Genomic DNA, 21,456 nt, shown 5'->3' on the forward strand with positions numbered 1-21,456 from the left:
CGTGGGTGTGTGCGCGTGCATTTGCATAAACTCTCGCCCCCCATACTGCCTCGCTGTGTGCTCGTCATCTAAGCCCATTTGTGCTGCGTTGCCATGCGCCGGATTGTTGTTGTTGCAGCATAGCTCTCGCTTGGTCGCTGTGCGTTAATCCTTGTCGTGGTGTATATCACGGTAACTTTACATAAAGGAAATCAATATTTTCCTCGAGTTAGTCGGTTCGTTGGCTTAGTTTTTTCCCGCTCAGCTCAGTTGCCCATTTGTTGGTGTTGTTTTGCGTAATTCTTTTTAGTTTCGGTTTGTTGGTGACATCCTTCCTTCCCGGCTTCCTGTGTGTCCAGTGTTACACAGTGGCTGACTGCCACGCTGCCTTGGCGCGCTCGATGTCACCAGCGTCGGCTGGCATTTGCTCTGGCATTAACTCTGCCATCAGCACAAATAGTTAGCTGTTCGCAGTGTTGCTGTTGTTGTTGCCGGTGTCGTTTGCTTTTGTTGGCCGGCAAGGCGCATAAATCGCAATATGCAAACTTTGGGGACAGGTCCTGCATCCTTGGCGCGCGCGTTGAGTGTGTCGAGTTGTCTGCTGCATGCCGAGTTGCCAGCTCTTGCGAAGCCCACATATGGCTGTATGTGTGTGTGTGCGTTTGGTGTTTGAGTGTTTGCCTCAGCCATGATTATGTCTAATAGATGTCTAAGTCAATCGCTGTTTAAACGTTTGACATGTGCTTGACTTGACGCAGACACACAAGTGCCCGGGTAATAATTTGCAGCACTTATTGTCTGATTGCGAGCGATTTGTTATACCACATGTGTGGACTAGGCTGCTTGTGAATGATGCCATTGGCGAGGCGTAGTTAGGTTGTGGGCTTTAGTTTTTTTTTGGTCAAAGCAACTTGTGTTGCATATATACAGGCGCATTGTGAGAGAAAGCTTTCTGGCGTGGGCGATTATGTAGACATGTAAAATTTACTGTGGCGAATGAATTGCTAACATTTTTCTCTATTTTTTTTACAGATATGCTTTACAACCAGATCAAATTGAATTAGTCGCGAAAGTGTTATCAACAGCTGTTTAAAGGTGAGTAAAATTGCAAAGAAATAATTTGATTACAATTTTACTGTTTTCTAGAGTTTGTACTAATTTCAGTTAAGAAAAAAATCTTTTCCTCGATTGTACAATACTCTTCACATATGCATTTCGATCATTTCGTATTGAATGAAAGCATATAAAAAGATCCTCATGTGGATTGTGACTAATCCATTTGTATGACAGCTGTGAGTGATAGTGGTCTGATCTGCACAATTTCTTCGAAGATTGTATTGCCTTCGGCAATAATCCATGTAAAATTTCGTGAAGATATCTTGTACAATAAACAAGTTTTTGTCCATACCAGGAATTGATTGATTCCTCAGTTTTTAGAATAGCTTGAAGAAGTACTTCTTCGATATCAGCAATAAGGACCAATAAGTTGATTCTTTGGGTCAAAAGTACGTAAACATAATTTCAGATCGATTTCGCATAAACTGAGGTACTCTTCTTCTTTTTTATTGGTATAGTCAGGTTTACAACAGCACGCCAGTCGTTATTACTTTTCGCTGTTTTGACGCTATTTGAATATTCCAAGTGTAGCTAGGTCTTTCTTCATCTGGTCTTTCCAACGGAGTGGAGATCTACCTCTTCTTCTGCTTCCTCTGGCGGGTACTGCATCGAATACTTTCAGAGATGGAGTGTTTTAATCCATCATTCCATCGACTGCGATATTCAACCATAAATTTTCCGTAAAACCTCTCTCGAAAACTAATAACGCCGAATCATCAAATGTTGTTATCGTCCATGCCTCTGCACCATATAGCTAGACGAGGATAACGAGTGACTTGTAGAAAATGGCTCAAGCAGCTCCCGACTTTCGGTCTTAGATCAATAATTCTCTGGTTAGCTAAAAAACATTCGTTTGGATGCGAGCTAAAGTGGCTTTGGGACCCACCATGTAAAAAAACACACCCAATGAAAAGATACAAACCGAGGGACTAGTTTACGTATATAAAAAATAAGTTTTAAAGGACGATTAACCACCGATGTATTATAACAAGAACAGATAGGTTTAAGCACGTTTGATTTATCTAACCGCTGTACTGTTTGTATCTTTCATTTTATGTATTTAAAAAACTAGAAAGATTTGTGTTAAAAAAACTGGGAAAATTTAATATGTCAGGAAAAGGTTTTCTTATGTTTGTAACTAATTTTTTGTGGTTACAGCTGATATCAAATGTTAGATTACCGGGGTATGACTACCATATGTTTTGGTTTTATGTTTATTTATTTAGATTGTCACGATATATCATAAATAGTTCTCTTCATGCTGTGGGCTTAACTAGTTAGTATTCAGTATATATTATTCGGATGAATCTTAAGTTCATTTTAGACCACTTGTGGTATTAAAGATTATAGCTGTACCCCGGTACCCGATTCTTCATTAATTACTGGCACCCATTTGGAACGCTCTCCCTATCATTTCCTGTTACTAATTTGACATCGAATTATTTAGTAAATAGGCTGTTAATGGCCAATACTCGTATTATCATTCCGGTATTATGTGGAGAATTTGTAAGGCGTGATATTTAAAATTCTTACTTTGGAGATCTCTTTGCGTAGCGTGGAAAATATTTTTAGACAGTTAGAAGCCAAAAATACAGCAAGAAATTAAGCATTTTCGTAATTACAATTACTTTTTCGACTCTCTCTCTCTATCTCTAACTTCCGTGAATAGTTTTCAAGGTAATAATGGAGCTTGCGATACATAAAAATCTATCAAAACAGCTTCTCAGTCTTTTCTTTTCACTTCAAAACGCAAGCTAAAAGTATACAACATGGTAAGAATTAAGTGTTTGTTAACAAAACATTGTCTACAATTAGGCGCTTTGTGAAGTAATAAAGCATATATTTTAGCGAAGTTCCAAACCTAAAGCGTTTACAATATATTAGGTAGCCGATCAGCTATAATAACTAATAATTACGCAGTTGCATAAGTTGTCGAATTTTGGTATCAGTTCAATGGAGAATAATTTATTAAAATTTGGATCCCTCTTGCCATTATTCAAAATCAAATATGATTTGGTATCGACTGAGGCATTCAACCCACTTAGGTTTCGCTAGTAATTGATTTGTGGTGACCCTACATTGATGCTCTCCATATATAGTACCATCAATCCAAGAAGTGAAGTTCTTTGATTATTAGTCTAAAGAAAGTTTCATTAAATGTTCAGAAATCGCTACAATATCGGTGGAAAATAATGTACAATAAATGTTTATTCAAGTGAAGGTGTGAACAATATTACACATTACCATTTTACAATTGTCTAATATCATTCCATAGATTTTACATCTCACTCTTAATCCAGCTTTATCACAAGCGAAGTAATAGCCTTGACAGACGGCAGCGTTAATCCGGATTAACTGCGCACTTAATCAGATCCAAATTTGTAGGTGACAGACGGCAGCTATGCGAGTTTGAAACTCTCATAAACAGCTCATTGTCCTTTTTATAATATTTTCAATGAACATTGGTAGAAGATAAACATTACGGTTGTTAGCCGACCAATTTTTACCAAACCATTTTTTATTACAAAAACATATCAACATATTATTTTTAAAACTGCATCATAACATAGAAGTTTTATTGATATTATATTGAGAATTTGATAAACAGCTGTCAGGGTTGCTTGTATTTCATTCACAATAGATGAAAATTGGCCATTTTTAACAATGTTGCCAACGAAAATCTCACAAACTCCCTAAAATTATGAGAGTTATTTTTGGATTCAGCAACGGAGTTAGCTGTGGTAACTCCTGAATAAATCCCGAAAAATGCAATTAATCTGGTTTAGCGCTGCCGTCTGTCAATGCTATAAGCTGAGACATAAAATCATTGTCAAATCAAATAGTATTCGACCAAAGACTATCAGCACTCTTTTCTAAGCCACATACTTAGATGTGATGCTGTTATAACAACAAAAATAATGCTTAACGTCATTTGAAACTTTTTACTCAACGTTTTAGACTAAATTTTAGCTTTGAAATTGAACGAAGTACAACAAAAATCCTAGTAAGCGTTCTATCCGTTCTTCCTCTCACATAATTGCAAAGAGCGCGCCACTGAAATTCACTCAGATAATAACTACTAACCCAATTAGAGGTGCCTAATCGTATAACACTCGGTTATACCCACACATTAGGGCGCACACATGCCTACAGATAAATACCTTTTAAACAGACACGCTCGTGTTGAAAATTTATTGGACTAAAAACATTTTGATTCACTCAGAAAGTTTAGCCTGTGGCGAAATAAATTGCACAAAAGAAAGTCAAAAGTCAATATAGGCCGACAACAGCTTCACCTGCATGTCATAAGTATATGTATGAATTAGTAAGTTGGTGCAACGGCTGCAGCAGCCAAAAACCGAAGTCACACACACAGACACATGCGAACGCGCTGCAAAGCAGACGCACCCAAAAGCCGCATGACGTAAAGAATCGAAAGCAGCCGCACAACATAAAATATAAACTTTGACACCCGACGCATTTGCTGCCGTTGCCCCGAAGCATCATACACACACACATACACACTTATAAGCACAAAGAGCTAAGCTCAAGCTGCAATGCACCAACGAGCAACTCAAGCACCATATAAATGGGCGTACGCATACAAGCGCACGCAGGCACACATCAATTGTGGCACATTTACACTTATGCGCCTAATAGATATAGATGTCTGTGGGTGAGTGTGTGTGTTGTATGTGTGAGTGTGTCTGCTTGTGAGTTGGCTGCCGTCTGATATTGCCTACTCCCAGTCTGATCATAAATTTAAGTACCGCAAATCAAATTCAATTGTGTGAGAGCAGAAATACCCGCTTGATTTGAACACACCCGCCGGCCGCCTTCCTTCAGCAGCAGCAGCAGCAGTGGCAGCGGCAGCGCTCACATGCTGCAGTGCCAAACTCAAATTACAACAAATTCTCGCCTCCAACGTTTAAAACCGAAATTGCCATATAAATGAAGTACTTACGATCATTGTATGCTGAAGCGGTGTGTAGAGACTACAGCGCCGCCGACGGGTTAACGGTGTGTTGCTGTGTGGTGGTGCGGGTGTATATTTGTGTGTGTGTGTGTGGGTTGTTCTGGTTGAAGAGGTGGCAAAGTTTGCTGGCATACGCTCCACATAAAATTGAGTGCCAAAAATTGTTAAATGGGGCGTACATGAAAACTAAATGCACACATATACACATTGACACACAGCCACGTCGGATGCTTGCCAGCGGTCATATGCGCATGTGTGGGTGTGATACGGCTGCAATGGGAGGCCTTGCTCTAATGAAAGGCCGAATGAATTTTTAAATTTTGCGCTGTGCCAACGGGAGCCACAATATATTTTTCTTGTTCTCGTTTTATTTGCTGTTCACACTTAGGAGGCTAAGCAACAGACGTTGGCTGTGCCAACAGCAGCTCTGTAAATGTAGTAGGTAGTAGTGGTAATCCAGCGTAAAAGTTACAGTGCGACAGAAAATTGTAAATTACAAGATTATAAAATTCGAGAAAACAGTCATTTAAGGTGTTACATGGGTTTCCTCTGGTAGAAACAGTCTTTTAAAATTTTTTTTTTTGTTTTAAAAAATTAAATTTTTTATTACATTTTTTTATTGTTACAAACATACACTATTAACAAAGAAATTCTGAAATTTTGGAGACTTCTCGCTCGCGTTGGCAGCATAACTTACTACAGGATCATCTAAAGTGAAAATATATGTCTTTCAGTTAAAACCTTAGCTTAGAACTTGGATGAAGAAAAAAAACTGAAAATTGGATTTTGCTAGACATTTTTACAAAAAAATGTAATCGAAAAAGTCCCTGGCCCAAGTCTTTAAGAATTGTATCCCATAGACACCGTTTCGAAAAAAAACGCGTTTAAAGAGCGCACTAGTTTTCATGGCTTTATTTCCAAAACTAATACTCGGATCAACTGAAAATTTAGGACAATATTCTAGACATGTTGCAGATTTAATAAGGCAATAATAAATTTCGATTTTTTGAAACCCCTAAACCCAAGTAATTTGTTAATAAAACTAAGAAAAATTTAACTTCGGCTGCAACGAACCCATAATATCTGAAGAATATATTGGAAGATTATAGAGTTTTCTTGGATAATGATCTGTGGCGAATTTCATGAATATATGTATCTTGACAAAGAAAAGGGTTGTTTCAATACAAGAACTGGATTTCGATGGGTCAGTTTGAATGGCAGCAATTCATATATTGGTCAAAAATCAGCGGTCCTTTGTTATTCCGAAGACTCCTAGATTTGCATCACCAGATCCTTGTAGATCGAAGACCTGTGTTGATCATACTACAAATTCCTTAAAGGGCTGATATCAAACCTAGCCACTTTGGCGAGTTCATCGAAGATGTGTCTACTGAGATCTTTAAATCTCAGTCTGGCAATGGTTTGGCAGTTCAAAAGAAAGTCCCTAGTTGAGTTTTACTTAGTGAACTTGAATTGAAATCCAATTAAAACGGGTTACTTCGGTAGCTTTCGCTGAATTAATTACAAGGTTACCTGAGTGCAAAACTGCAAAAATCATGTGCAAAACGATAGAAGAGATTGTAGGAACATGATCGGAATACTAACCGGTCATTGTCTGCTGGCGACACTCGCCCGCGGAATGGGACTTACAGATCGAAAAGACTGCAGGAAATGTCTAGAGCAGGAATCCAGAGAAACAGTGGAGCATATCTAGTACACTTGTCGCGCATTATCAAGACTACGCTGTAAGAATCTGGAATTCCCACGGTATGATATACTGGGGAAGGTTCGATAATGAGGCTACAGAGTCTGTTTAAATTCGCATCAAACGCAGGCATCCTAAAGGATGACTACTCCTCATGGATCTAGTAACTGAACTCCATCTGGTATCGCAAAGAACCAAAACTGGTCTATGCGTGGCTTCTTGGCCTACCAGATTAACGTAACGTAACCTATTACGAGGTTTCAAATATAGCTAATAAAGCAAAAACAATTTAATCAATTTTCTTATAAACCAGGATTTTGCCCCACATACTAATATCTTTTCTTCAATCTAATAGATATTTTCCGATTTATATTTTCTTGGTATCTAAGATTTATTTTCTTGATGGGGAATGGTATAGGACGTTTCTCTACAATTATAGCTTATATTCATTGCTTGGAGAATTTCTCTTTCTCTATTTGGACTTTTGATATTATCCGCAACTGACCTCTTAATAATCATGTCTGGGTGATTAGCGATAGTCCTAAGATGTGTTTCTTTTATGATCTCCGGATTTTTATCTGCAGATTTGTGCTGCTATAAAAACAACAACAACAGTAACATAAATCTACAAGTTCTAGGTTCCAAAGTAAACAGGACTCAAAAAAAAAACACAAAGCAAATAGTTTTTTCGGTAAAATCAATTTATTTTATTCAAAATAGTCTTCCTTTGCTTCTACGCAGCTTTTTGCACGGTCCAAAGGCATGTCGAACGAGTGTTTAGCTCGTTGGCCGGTATTTGAATGGTCTCTACGTCTGCATAACGCTTTCCTTTCATCGGCAAATTTATTTTTCCGAAAAGGAAGAAGTTGCACGTATATCAGCTGAATACGGGGAGTGGTTAATGGTTAAAATGTGATTTTTGGTCAAATAATCGGTCACAAGCGTCCTTCGAATGTTGGATCCTGAGCAATTTTTGGTCGTCAGTCAATTTGTGCGGAACAAACAGTGCATACACCTTTCGTAAGCCCAAATGTTTGGTCAAAATGTGATAAGTCGATGATGATTTTTGATGAATTCACGCACAGTTTCGAAGGAATTTCTGGTGAACACGGATTTTGATTGGCCCACATGTTGATCGTCATTTATGTCCTCACGATCACTTTAATAACGTTGAAACCATTCGTGCCCTCTGCTACGGGATAGGCAATCATCGCCATAAACTTGTTTCATCAATTGAAACGTTTCGGTAAAAGTTTTACCAATTTTAAAACAAAATTAATGTTGGTTCTTTGTTCGAAGCTCATTTTCGCACCGATAACACAAATATACTGACACTTAAATCGCAATAATTTCACTTCTAATCAATGGATGTCATGAAATTCTCACTGGACAATCGATAAAAATAGCAGATTCTAACGCACCAGTCGACATATAGATGGCGCCAGCAGCGGGCGCTAGATTCAAAAAGTCCTGTTTACTTTGGAAAGCACCTTGATACATCTTAAGCCTTTGTTTCAGAGAGCTCCAGACTGTAAGCATGTTTGTATGCTCTTATATTAGATCCATTATTGGGCATAATCTAAATTTGACCGCTCAGGAAAGATCGTGGACTGCATGTTAGCACTCGCAGTGAAAATTAATACAAAGTTTCTTTATGAAGTAATGAACTATGAACTTCCGTATTTTTTCTCAAATTTGTAGATGAGAATGAAGTAGATAAAAATATAGATCTAAAAATTATACAATATAACATAGAACATCTTGGAATCAATCTTGGATTTTTGCAGTCGGGTCTTAATATAAGAATTTTACCCAATGCACTTGACGGTCCTGAAGTCATACTACTACTTAATTCTGGTTCCGAAGGTAAAAATTTTGAATGAGGGTTGGATCTGACTACAATTACAGTCACTGTGGCTTATAACGTGTACCAAAACAGTCACGATTTCCTTGTCTAATGCTCAAATATAGCTAATAAATGACACTGAACCTGCAGATTAAAATCTTGTAGGATGGGCTCATTGCAATCTATCAACTTGAGACTCATAAAAATCAGCTCAGGAGATGTTGTCTCGCATTCGGTGCAACCAAGCAACCCGATATATTTCTTATAATCTTCGTCTAATTTGATAATTCAAGAAGCCAAAAGTGGTGTATTTTATTGCTATTGATACGGTTTTAAGTAAATTACTGTTAGGTACAAGCCTTTTCTAAAATTTCATAATTTAGGATTAAAATTAATTCAGAAACTACGAGTGCGATATATTTTATATTTCTTAGAACGTTAAGCCACCAGAAGAACTATTCAAAAAGGCTAACCTATTTGTAAATTTATAACAAAAGTTTTGACAATATAGCTGTTCTGCTTACTCGTATAGGCGTCATATGCGATTGATAGAAACCTGGGCGAAGATAGGATTAAAAGGAGGCATTGAACTGGACCAACTATTTGAAAACCTCACAAGACCTAAAATACAAAAATGTTTGTATTAAATTGTTTGTAAAAAAAATTACAAAAAAATTTTTATTACAACAAAGGTTTGCATCTAATAATTTGCAACCCAAAAAGCATTAAAAAAATAAATAAATTACCACAACACAATTTTGTAACCACTGTATGGAATATCTAAATTTAAATGTTCTGTGGATTCCAGTGAATACCAAATGTCCTAATTGCTTGCGTGCGTCCATGGGGTCTGTGCGTGGGCGTATGAGTACCTCGAACGCATGCAGGCTGGTCGGCTGTGTGTGCGTGTATGTGCGTGGGTCCATTCGCGGCGGCTGCGGTTGTGGTTTTAATAGGGTGTACCACTTTATTTTTCTAAGTCAAATTTATTATTTTTTAATCACCCCCTCGGGTGTTGTTTGGTGTATAATTTACTTTTTGCGTTGTTTTCTGTTGCCAGCAGCTGCTGTGCCAGGGCAGCCGGCAGCATGCGGTGGCCTGTAGCGTTGCGGTGCTCGAGCAGAATACAGACTCACGCACAAGTAGCGGCAGCAGCCAACTGAAGGACCTTGCCAAAGCGAAAGTTGTATGGAAAAGTTGGAAGTTTATAAACGTAAGCTGGCATAAATTTGACCTTTTTTTGGCGTACAAGAAAAAAACAAGCCAAACACATGCCCCACACACACACCCTTACTCACGTACTCGTATATGCACACTCAAGAGCATTTGTCTGCACGGAGAGCGAGAAAAAAGTTGGTTCAAAATTTTGCGAGTGGCGTTGTGAGGGTGCGGTGTGAAATGCAATGAATAATCACTTGTGTGATTTCCGCAACGAGGTCAAGTGTTTGCTTGCCAAGCTTGTTGATTGTGCCTCCTTCACTGCGTTGTTTGGAGTGTAGCTTTCTGCATGTCCTTTTTTTCGTGTTTTTGTTAAAAATTTTGAATTTACTGAATTAAATTTGGAAACTCGACCCTTGACCAATTATGAAGACTGATTGACACACACGCTGCATCAATTTGTGCCGCCGATTGCTGTAAGAAACTTCTCCTGGTCGCTGTTGGTCACTCGGCGGACTTAAACTTCTCATTCTTAAAAACCCCTCTTCTATTTCTTCATTGTTCTCCTTTTATTTTTAAATTCATTAAGTCGAACCAATTTTCATTACTTTTTCTGCTTTTCCTTCACTTAACCACACTTTTATCGACCCCTTCTCTACAATAACGCAGTTTTTCAGCTGTTCGTGTGTGTTTTCGTCTAAAGTCAGCAATTGGCTTTAATATCACCACAGCTTTTGTTGTCACCACTGTCACCGTTAGTTGCGTGCTGCTGCTGCTGCCGGCGGCTGGTGTTCGCTTCATCCTCCAGCTACTTTCGAACTGAGATATATTTTTTTCTCACCAACAACAACAAATAGTGGAATTCATTTAATCGCATTGATTGCTGCTGACATTACTTTGTTTTTGCTTTTATTTTGTATAATTTTACTTGTTGTCGTTGACATTTTTTCGCTTATTTTGTGGAGACAATTTTTGCTTGTTCACAATCGCTTCAAGTGCTGGTTGTAGTCACCGCCGTAAGCACCATTTATTTGGCAGCAATTAAGTTTTCGTCCTTTGTGGGCACGGACGTCCGCCACCGGAAATGCTCGCAGTCAAATTGGTTCAGTTTAATGCTGTGAGCTGCCGGCTTGTTTGTGCTTCATTTGCATGGTTTCTTGCTGTGGGAAAATTTTTGCGTTAGCTTCATTAGTGTCCTCCCTATCCTGATATACATTAAACTGATTATAATCATCGAAAGCCATCAAATGATGTAATTATAATTTGTTGCTCATTAGGTGCTAGTAGGCTTAGTCAATTAGAAGTGCGAACGTATTTAATTTTGGTTTTGAGAACATATTCGTTACGATTTCCTTTATTTTTTTTCACTTTGATCGAACTTTATTTTTAAATCGTTAAAATGCTGTTTATGGTCTTTTCATCACAAACCCTTATGCTGTTTCGAAGTGATATTTGGTTATTGTTATCTTATACTCTAAGTGAGATACTCACATAGTTTTATTCCAACATTTTGCTTCATATAATGTGGCTAATGGATGGTTCGGACTTATTGTATTAACTATGGGCTTTATTGAGTTATGCTCGATAACATATTTCCATGTAGGTATATGAAAGCTAGCTTTGGTATTGACCCGATTTTATAAATTTTTTGTATCAGAACATATTATTATCAGAAAAAAATTGAGCAAACTTTCAACAAAACAGCTCTTATACTGACCAAGGCCCGCCTGGTGTTTGAATCTTCTTATGTGAGGGAGTAAGGGAAGGTTGGCCTGACTGCATGCTCGGTTAGTTTCATTAAGTTAACCCAAATATGGTAGTCCAAAAGCCTACTGACATAATACGATTACCCAACGTTTCCCCAAATACCATATTCGGTAAAAAGACTACCTGATGTTCATAAATCTTTACATGAATTATATGAGAGTTAGGGGAGATTTTGACCCGATTTCAATAACTTACTTCAGAAATTTTCCCATATTTTAAGTAAGATATCAGTATAGATATTGAGGTCAACGTGATTGGTAACTGAGGGCTTGAGAAGTTATAGTATAACTCTTTTTGGACGTGAGATCCAAAGTTTTATTTCGATAACATCGGCAAATTTGCAATACAAACCCCGTTGTGGTGCCAAGGAACACGTGTACTAATTTTATTAAGATATTTGATTGAATTTTTACTGAAGTTATCGATGGCATGCATGTCTGTCAATTGGAATTCGAAAGGTCCTATCATCCTGATCATTAATATATTGTATACAACTATATCTTCTACTCACGCTGGATTCCACTCTGCTGTGAGTAAGGGACACCGGAGTCGCATGACTACGCACCTTACAGAGGTCTTTGCCATAAGTTGGTGCGAGGAGATAAACCTCCAACGCAACTATCGCAATGAACAATTAACCATACTTAGCGACAGTCAAGCGGCACTTAAAGCAGTATCTGCTTACGAGATCAAGTCACTACTGGTGCAGGAGCGTAGAGAATGGCTGGAAGTCTATCAGAGCGTAACCTTTTCAGGATGTTCGGTCACAAAGATATAGCCGGGAATGAACTGGCTGACGAGTTTCGCAGCATCCAGTACATGGTAGGACATAAAGGAGCTGTTCCGTAAGAAAGAAGGAGTAGATAGGTAGAGGTATTGGCAACAACTCCAAGGCATGCAACAGGCCAAGTTGCAAATGGATGGTTTTAACCTCAGTGGTTTAAATATGTAATCAACCTCATAAGGGACAAACCCAGGCTACTTGTCGCATTCTACCCTGACCACTGCAAGCTCAAGAAGCACCTATATAGCTTCTTGTGCAAATTTCCGGTTCTGCAACAGGGAGCCGGAAACCCAGAACACCTGCTTATTGACTGCATAGCAATCTGCAGACGCAAGATAAAGGCCATTGGGTCCTTGTTTCCAAATAGAGATCACATAGCCGCATTAGCAACTAGCAGTATATTGGAATTTGTTAATATGTTGGGGCTAAGTGGGTCGCTGTGACTTAGGAGAGCACAGAATAGACCTTAGGATGCGGTGCAATCCTTACAAACAACCGTTAGATGAGCAAAACTACATACTCTGTAGCAATATGTTGCGAGATTATACGAATAACGGCATTTTTTTCTGCGATTTTTTCTCGCTGCAAGCATTTTAAACTTTGTAAGAGAATTTCTGGCAGAGAAATGTATGACAGGTGTTCAATTCTCTTGAAGGGAGCGCACATTTTTTGAGCTAAGGCTCTTATTGGTCTATGTTCTTCTGTTTATAATATAGATCTAATTATAGTAAACACATAGCAATAGTTCATGGGATATTGAAAATCAATTTACACAACGGATGTCTCTCATCTTCTAAGCATAGCACAAATTACGAAAAATTTCTAAAAAAAAAACTTTTACCCGGGTCTATGATTTAAAAAAAGTAATATCAACCTATGTATTTTAATTTGCTGAAAAGCCTTATTATCAGCAACTATTGGTTACTCATTTAAGTTTCCGTAAGAAATTCGCTCCAATTATTCATCCATCTAATTGACTCACAACTTAAATCGACGCCGCTTTCATTACCGCTTGGCTTTCGGCCCTTTTCAATTAAATGCAGACTTGGTAATTTCTGTTAACCCTAATTTTCATTTGTCACATTTATTGTTTGCTTTTTGTATGTCTCAATAAAATTGGCATAAGTTGTTGTAATTAAAATTTTCCAAAGCATTTATTACAACACATTAACATAGCTTTTCTGGCTGCCACAATGAGTTTGCGCGAAGGGTTAACTGTAATGAAATGAAATTTATTGCCTTTGTACCCAAATTTTCGGCTCTATTTATCAACAAAGAAACGCACACACACACAGAAACACGATTAGAGGGAAAATCCGACAGGAAAGCGCTCAAAAGCTTATTTACATAAGTTTGCTTTGAAAGTTTAAAATATTATTAGACGCTTAATTTACGATTCGATTGTGGTGATTACAAAAACGAGGCAACAACAAGAGATATTTTCACGAATAAACAAAGATTTCAACATTAAACTTTCAATTCAAATATTTCTGCGCGATTTAGTAGCAATGCAGCTGTAAACAAAAGCTTCGCTAACAAACTTCCTCTCGCGCGGCGGCACAAAAACTTGACTTGCAGAAAGCAGTGAGAACGGCGAAATTAGCGAAAACAAGCAATAATATTATAGAAGGTATATTGGTGGGGAGAGCAGAGGAAAAAATATCGGAAATCATATTCACATAAAATCAGCAAATGGCTTGAATGCATTGAGAATTGCGAACTTTAAAGCTTCGAAGTCAATTGCTTGCCGTACACCATAAAATAACGTTTATGCGAAGGTGTTTATTTCTATTTGATTTTTTCTCGCAGCTAAAATTTGCACTATTTTGTGTGTGTATGTGTGTGTGAGTTGGTTGCGGCTTCGTGTGTTGGTGTTTATGTTTACGGTGCATTGGGGCATGCGAAACACGATTATATCTTATGGTGAGGCAAACGATTATTGCGCCCGATACCGAAATGAAAGCAACAAAGTTAACCAACAGCATAAACACTCAAGCCAATGGCCACACCGAATTGTAAAGGCATGTATGTGGATGTAGATGTATACAGTGCTAGGCGTAGAAATGGAAACAGAAATAGAAATTTTAATTTTTAAGGTATACTAACTAAGGTTGGTGGAGGGTTATATTGTCAGAAGCTCTCTATTAACTTCAGCTTCAGGCCTTCCGACTATTGCAGTGTTTTCCCAGCCGAGGTTGCAGTCATTAAGGTAGCAGTAGATTCATTGCTCCGGAGTGCAGCCTCCTTCAGAGAAGTGACCATTAACTCAGAAAGCAGGGCGGCGAACTGCACTGCCTAACCTCGCTACCGTCGCATCGAGTATTTTTGTCATAAGACTGGTATCAGTGCCGGAGACGCAGGAAATTGTAAAGGTGATGAGCTAGCAAGGCAATGTAGCCTAGAACCGCTATCAGTAGAATGAGAGCGGCTCGGCACTCCCGTATCCTCTTGTGTTCTACTACTAGATAGCTGGGCTTGTAAGACTGGGAAGCTACAGAAACTGAAGGGAAGAAGATGAGGGGGAAATAACTCAACACTTCCATCTTGATTGTTCCGTGGTTCAAGACTCCCACCGAGCTGGCGGGAATGGAAATCAAACGCCTGTGCAAATTTGTGTTGGAGTTCGACCTTTCTATCGCTTCACAAAGAACCACATATAGCAGTCCATGTGCGATCTTTCCAGATCAGCCATATAACCTAACCTAACATAGCCAACAAATATGAGAAATCTAACTCAGATGGTGGAGATCATTTTTAGGCTGTTTCTCCAAAATCATTTATGGAAAGTAGAACCTTGATATAGATTCCTTACAGTCTTAGCTACAAGTCGATTTTACTGAAAATATCAACTGTTTCCATTTCACCGCGCAACACTGTACGCACTCAAGCATGCTGAGCGCTGAAGCTGGCGCAATTGCTTCGTGGCTTTAGCAGTCAGCATCAATTGTTGCTCTAAAATTCAATTGCTAAAAAAATCGAGTTAAATAAAAACCAGCAGCGGCAGCGTCGACAGCATTAACTGCGCGCAAAAAAGAGGCAAAGCAAAGCGAGACGAAATAGAAAAGTAGAACTGCAGAGCAAAATAAAAATAAAAGCGAATTAAACAAAACAACCTGGTAAATGAGCACTGAAAAAGGCGGAAAATGCGGGAAAAATAAAGTTTGTAAAAATCAAGCTTGAAACCGACCATAAAAGTCCGAACCAATCTGGCAGTTGTCGGGCAGCTTGAGTTACCCACGTCGATATGTAGCTCGGACCGGGCATGCCGGGTGGCAGGTGTTGCGGTTGTGTTGCAAAGCAAGCAAAACAACAATTGTGGCATCATCAGCTTTTTTGTATGAAAATAGCTGCGCTCTGTATTGTTTTTGCTTAACTGTTAATATTGTGGGCGTGCATGACGTTTGACTGGTTGGTGCTCGCTGAATGCCGTGGTGTAAGAAGTCCTGACCAAGTGCCGAGTTGTAAGCATTACCGACTTTAGTTTTCAATAAGCGCACTGCGCACCACTTGAGGCAATTTGTGGCTTCATTTCGTAACGGTTCATCAGTTACATATTTCCTTTCCTTGGTTCATTCACACATAATGTGCTCAGTTCGCAGGAGGTGAAGGTGCTTTCAACTGGGTTTGGAGTGCTAAAGCTCGGCGGATTAAATCTAAATATTGAAGACTGTTGAAGTAAAAATTATTATTTTTTAATTATTTGTGAGCTTCAGTGCAACATATTGAGCATTTTCTCTCGAAATGTGCACTCTTTCTTCGCGTTTTCGGTTTCCGGTTACTAGACGCCTTGAGTGAAATTAGTATCAATAGTTCTCACTTTCTTCTTCTTCTTCTTAAGTGGCGTAGACACCGCTTACGCGATTATAGCCGAGTTAACAACAGCGCGCCAGTCGTTTCTTCTTTTCACTACGTGGCGCCAATTGGATATTCCAAGCCAAGCCAGGTCCTTCTCCACTTGGTCCTTCCAACGAAGTGGAGGTCTTCCTCTTCCTCTGCTTCCCCCGGCGGGTACTGCGTCGAATACTTTCAGAGCTGGAGTGTTTTCATCCATTTGGACAACATGACCTAGCCAGCGTAGCCGCTGTCTTTTAATTCGCTGAACCATGTCAATGTCGTCGTATATCACGTATAGCTCATCGTTCCATCGAATGCGATATTCGCCGTGGCCAACGCGCAAAGGACCATAAATCTTTCGCAGAACCTTTCTCTCGAAAACTCGTAACTTCGACTCATCGGTTGCTGTCATCGCCCAAGCCTCTGCAACATATAGCAGGGCGGGAATTATGAGCCGCTTATAGAGTTTGGCTTTTGCGTTCCTTGCCAGGCTGACATTGTTGGTGGTGTTTACGCTGGTTCCAAGATAGACGAAATTATCTACGACTTCAAAGTTATGACTGTCAACAGTGACGTGAGTGCCAAGTCGCGAATGCGACGACTGTTTGTTTGATGACAGGAGATATTTCGTCTTGCCCTCGTTCACTTCGAGACCCATTTGCATTGCTTCCTTGTCCAGCCTGGAGACAGCAGAACTAACGGCGCGGGTGTTGAGGCCGATGATATCAATATCATCGTCATACGCCAGTAGCTGTACACTCTTATAGAAGATGGTACCTTCTCTATTTAGTTCTGCAGCTCGAACTATTTTCTCCAGAAGGAGGTTGAAGAAGTCGCACGATAGGGAGTCGCCTTGTCTGAAACCTCGTTTGGTATCGAACGGCTCGGAGAGGTCCTTTCCGATCCTGACGGCGCTTTTCGTGTTGGTCAACGTCAGTTTACACAGCCGTATTAGTTTTGCGGGGGATACCAAATTCAGACAAAGTGGCATAAAGGCAGCTCCTTTTCGTGCTGTCCAAAGCAGCTTTGAAATCGACGAAGAGGTGGTGTGCGTCGATTCTACTTTCACGGGTCTTTTTCAAGAAACAAATGTGTCTGGTAGTGTACGAGGGCAATACTAAATATCTCCTCTCAAAAAACAAACAGTGGTCGCACTCGCAACTAGGCTCTCACGTCACTGTTGACGTCCATAACTTCTATAAGTGACTTATAATTCCCGTATATGATGCAGAGGCATGGACGATGACAGCAACCGATGAGTCGAAGTTACGAGTTTTCGAGAGAAGGTTCTGCGTAAGATTTATAGTTCTTTGCGCATTGGCAACGGTCATGGAACGATGAGCTGTACGACATATGCGACGACATTGACATAGCAGAGGAAGAGAAAGACTCCACTCCGTTGGAAAGACTAGGTGAAAAAGGATCTAGCTTCGCTTTTAATCTTCAATTGCCGCCGACTGGCGCGCTGTTGTAAACTCGGCGATAACCGTAAGTGGTGTCTACGCCAAGAAAGAAGATGAAGAAGATTTGTTTCATTCAATTCATGGTTTCAAAATTAAGGCTCGTTCACAATAAATATTCCCAACCAACGCACTTGTATCTCAACGCTTACTTCATACCTTTATATCAGAAAAATATTTAAATTTTCAATTGAAAATTCTTAATCCAAAATTTAAAATAAATAAATATTCAGTTTAATGTAAAATAACACTTTGTATTTATTAATTAAATTCAATGTATCGTTAATTTAACTACTTTTAATACTAATTATATTTTATTCACCATTGCTTTACTCATTTAAAAGTAAAATTAAAAAGTTTCTCTTAAACGTGTTGCCCACATTCATTTTATCACCATGGCGATGCCATAAACTTCAACATCATTAAGTTAACTATTTTTAGTTTAATGCCTCTCCGCTTGCTCTAATGAGAAACTAACTTATTAAATGATACTCAGAAATGCTTTCAATTCGCTCAGTAATAGATACTTATGTAAGCTACAAATATTTATATAAACGACTCTATGAAATCTAATACGATTTCAAGAAAGCAGCATTTCAAAGGCAAAAGCAACTAATGATGTCGGCTGGCTTGATTATTTGCGCAAAAGAAATTGAAAAAAAGAAATTGTATTATAAGAAAAAATCTGTGTAAACAGACAATAATATGCTTGGAAATGCAGAAAGGACTCTAACATAAAGCCATGTGTGTATGTGTGTTTGTAAGTGTATCTGTGACTATTTGCCACCATTAGCGTTGCGGCGCAACAAGCGGCACGCGCTTCGCTCCATGCTTGACATTCTGACAGGCTGACAAAGTGTCGCAAACAAATGAATCAAGTAAACGGCGACAACGACGACGTCGACGACGACAATGCTGGGGTGGTTGGCAACAATGGCGACATAGGCTAGCGTACGAATAAGCAATCATGAAAAGAATAGCTAGCAACAATGCAACAAGTTGCACATTGCTGAAGCGGCGACCCACGCCACACACCTCATGAGCAGCTATAGTCATACGAGTGACGTTCGCTGATGGTGTAAATCAAAATTGTGACAAAGTAAGAAAGACACTTGGTGAATTTTTCTACACTTCTTCGTCTACTTTGACATACCCAGCAAACAATCCACACTCACACACTTTTGCAGATGTATGCATATACGTATATTTGCTCATAAATGCGTTGATGAAGCCAATAAACTAGCGAATTTGTCCAATTTGTCGCATTTGCCAAATTGTCTATTTTATTTCCATTCGCGCGAGCTTCCGTTAACGGATTGGCTGGAAGTGAGTTGCGTAGTGAATCAGTTTCATGTTTTGTTATGTCTCACGCTGATATAAGCGTGGCCTTGAAGTTATTCAATTGGATAACTTTTCGGGGTAAGTGAGGTGGGTGAGTTTCAGTGGTAATTCGCAAGTGTTGAAGTCAAAAAATACTTATGACAAGTAGGGAAGACCTAAGTTCGGGTGCAACCGAACATTTTATACTTTTCCAACTTGCTAGAATCAATGCCAGGGCAATACTTTAAGGTGCAAAGCACCTTCCTAGAGGATCGAAATCCAATCAATTATATATATAACGGGTGAGCCAGGTAGAGTTACTTTTTTTAGTATCCTGTTTTTTGACAGACTTTTTTTTGTGCTCAATATTGTTTGGTATTCCATCATGGAAAGATCATCTGTAAAGAATATGTTTCGCACCTTTCGCTCAACTTATGGTCAACATAATCGGGCTATTGTGCGTACTATTTGCAACACCATTACCCATCTTGAGACCCAGCATTCATTATTGGATAATATTCGACTGAGTAGACCACAAGTACAAGTACAAGTAGCAATCATAGCTGAGAGTATACACGAAGACCATGGAGAGTCAATTCGGCGCCGTTCGCAGCCCCTCGGACATGTGGAACCACTTGGCACATTTTACGCCAAATTTCAAATTGAAAGCATACGAAATACTGCTTGCACAAGAACTGAAGCCGCTCGACCCTCCCAAGAAGATCCGACGTTGTCGAGCCAATTTTCGTTCAGCGATGGGGCCCATTTCTGGCTTAATGGGTATTTAAACAAGCAAAATTGCCGCATTTGGGATAAAGAACTACCTGAAAAGTAGCTCTTGAAGCTGCTATTTCATCCAAAAAAACAACGGTTTGGTGTGGTTTGTGGGCCGATGGAATCATCTACAAAATATAGTACTTGTTATCATGCCACTTCTTTTGGATGTTTGAAAGATATTAATTTTATTATATTTGACATAGTTTTCGATAAATTCTTGTAGAGATCATGCCATTTGCTCAAATTCGATCCGGAATGGCAACAAAAAACTACATTTGCAAGTATTTTGACACAAATCACTTTAATTTTTCTCAACTCTTGTTATTAACTTCTGCTGAAATCTAAAAGCCATGGCACTCTTCACCGAATTTTGATTTTTTCGATTCGGCTCATTTTTGAATTGCCATTCGCTAAGCCTTGTCAACTGTAATGATGTGTTTGATATCAAGCATTGCTTTTGCTATTTCCAAAATTCACCAAAATGTTTTAAGTCGATTCATAAGAAATGTTTAGATCCTCCGCTATTCCTTAGACGTCAACCCTACAATTTTCAAGCATTGTTTCTGTATTATATGATTTTATGTTTGAACAACTCAAAGTTCTGCATATTACTCTAACCCTATTTTAATAATTCGGTTAGTATTTAGTAATAATTCGTAGGGAGTGTAATGAAAACTTAGCCTGAATTATTTCGCCGTGCCGAAATATAAGCAAACATTTTCGATGACTTCGTTATGTTACGCAATCTATTGAGCTTGTGATTCAATTTTAGTATTTTAAGATTTTAAAAATGAAATGAGATATTTTTTCCACAATAAACTGTTGCCTGCACTTAGGCGCATTAAGTGTAAAGTTTCAAGTATAGACGAAGCATGCTTCCTATTTCAATAAAATTGAAAAGTGAACAATGAATTTTAACTGCAATGTGTTTTCATTCATCCCTCACCGGTAAATGAATTTAAAACCAACGCATTAATTAAAGCAGTCGCTCAATAAAACCATAAACGGTGCTATTTTTTATAATTACAAAGGCGACATTCGCAATGAAATCTCAGCAACATGCTGCGTATTCAATTACAAACATTATGCCATCGCCCCCAAAAGTTTGCATAAGTAATCCGAAATTTCCGCTTCTACTATCATCAACGTATATTTGCGCTTCTAGCTTTTTCCCAACGCACTCGCAGCGCCCACATTTTCCCGTTAGGCCTACTTTACATCCGATTACATCCGATAACAATTTATTGATTTGTAATGCGCGTAAATTGAATCGTATTTCCGCCGTCGCTGAGCCGAAAAATACGCGACGCGACATGCCAACAGCGCGATCCCGTGAACGGCGCGACGCGGCGCATTGGTTGTTCCGCAGAACAAGCTGCATGCGCTGCGCGTGCTGTTGTTATTGTAGAAATGGCACAGCGCGCCGTGGGCGAGCAGTTTCGCGAAAACAAAGCGAAAAACAAAATCGATATGCCGAAAAACGGAATAAAATTGAGTAAGCGGAAAGGCGTGCAAATGGCTCAGCGGAGAGTGCGGCGCGCGTGGACGGAAGGGCGTGCGCGTAAAGCAGAACGCAAATTTTCGCTTGCCATGCAAAAGACTCGTATATTTTAATATTTTAATATTAAATTCAAGCATTGCCGTTGAAGGCGCGCACAAACACATGCGGACCTACCTCCAAGCGCTTACGTATACCAGCAAATGTGTGTGTGTGTAGGAGAGATTTGCCGATTG

At 39.1% G+C, this 21,456-nt stretch overlaps 1 protein-coding gene across 4 annotated transcripts in view; it reads left to right on the forward strand.

Annotated features, from left to right (window-relative positions):
* Positions 1-21,456, forward strand: part of LOC120782175 (protein CEPU-1) — a 499,499-nt gene that overhangs the window by 76,864 nt on the left and 401,179 nt on the right. For all 4 annotated transcript variants that reach the window (XM_040114313.1, XM_040114314.1, XM_040114312.1 and 1 more), the window contains one exon: positions 1,012-1,074. The gene's annotated coding sequence lies outside the window, so the exon portion shown is untranslated. The remainder of the gene's footprint in view (positions 1-1,011; positions 1,075-21,456) is intronic.

This window comes from Bactrocera tryoni, chromosome 1, assembly GCF_016617805.1.
Source record: "Bactrocera tryoni isolate S06 chromosome 1, CSIRO_BtryS06_freeze2, whole genome shotgun sequence".
Lineage (NCBI taxonomy): Eukaryota > Metazoa > Arthropoda > Insecta > Diptera > Tephritidae > Bactrocera > Bactrocera tryoni.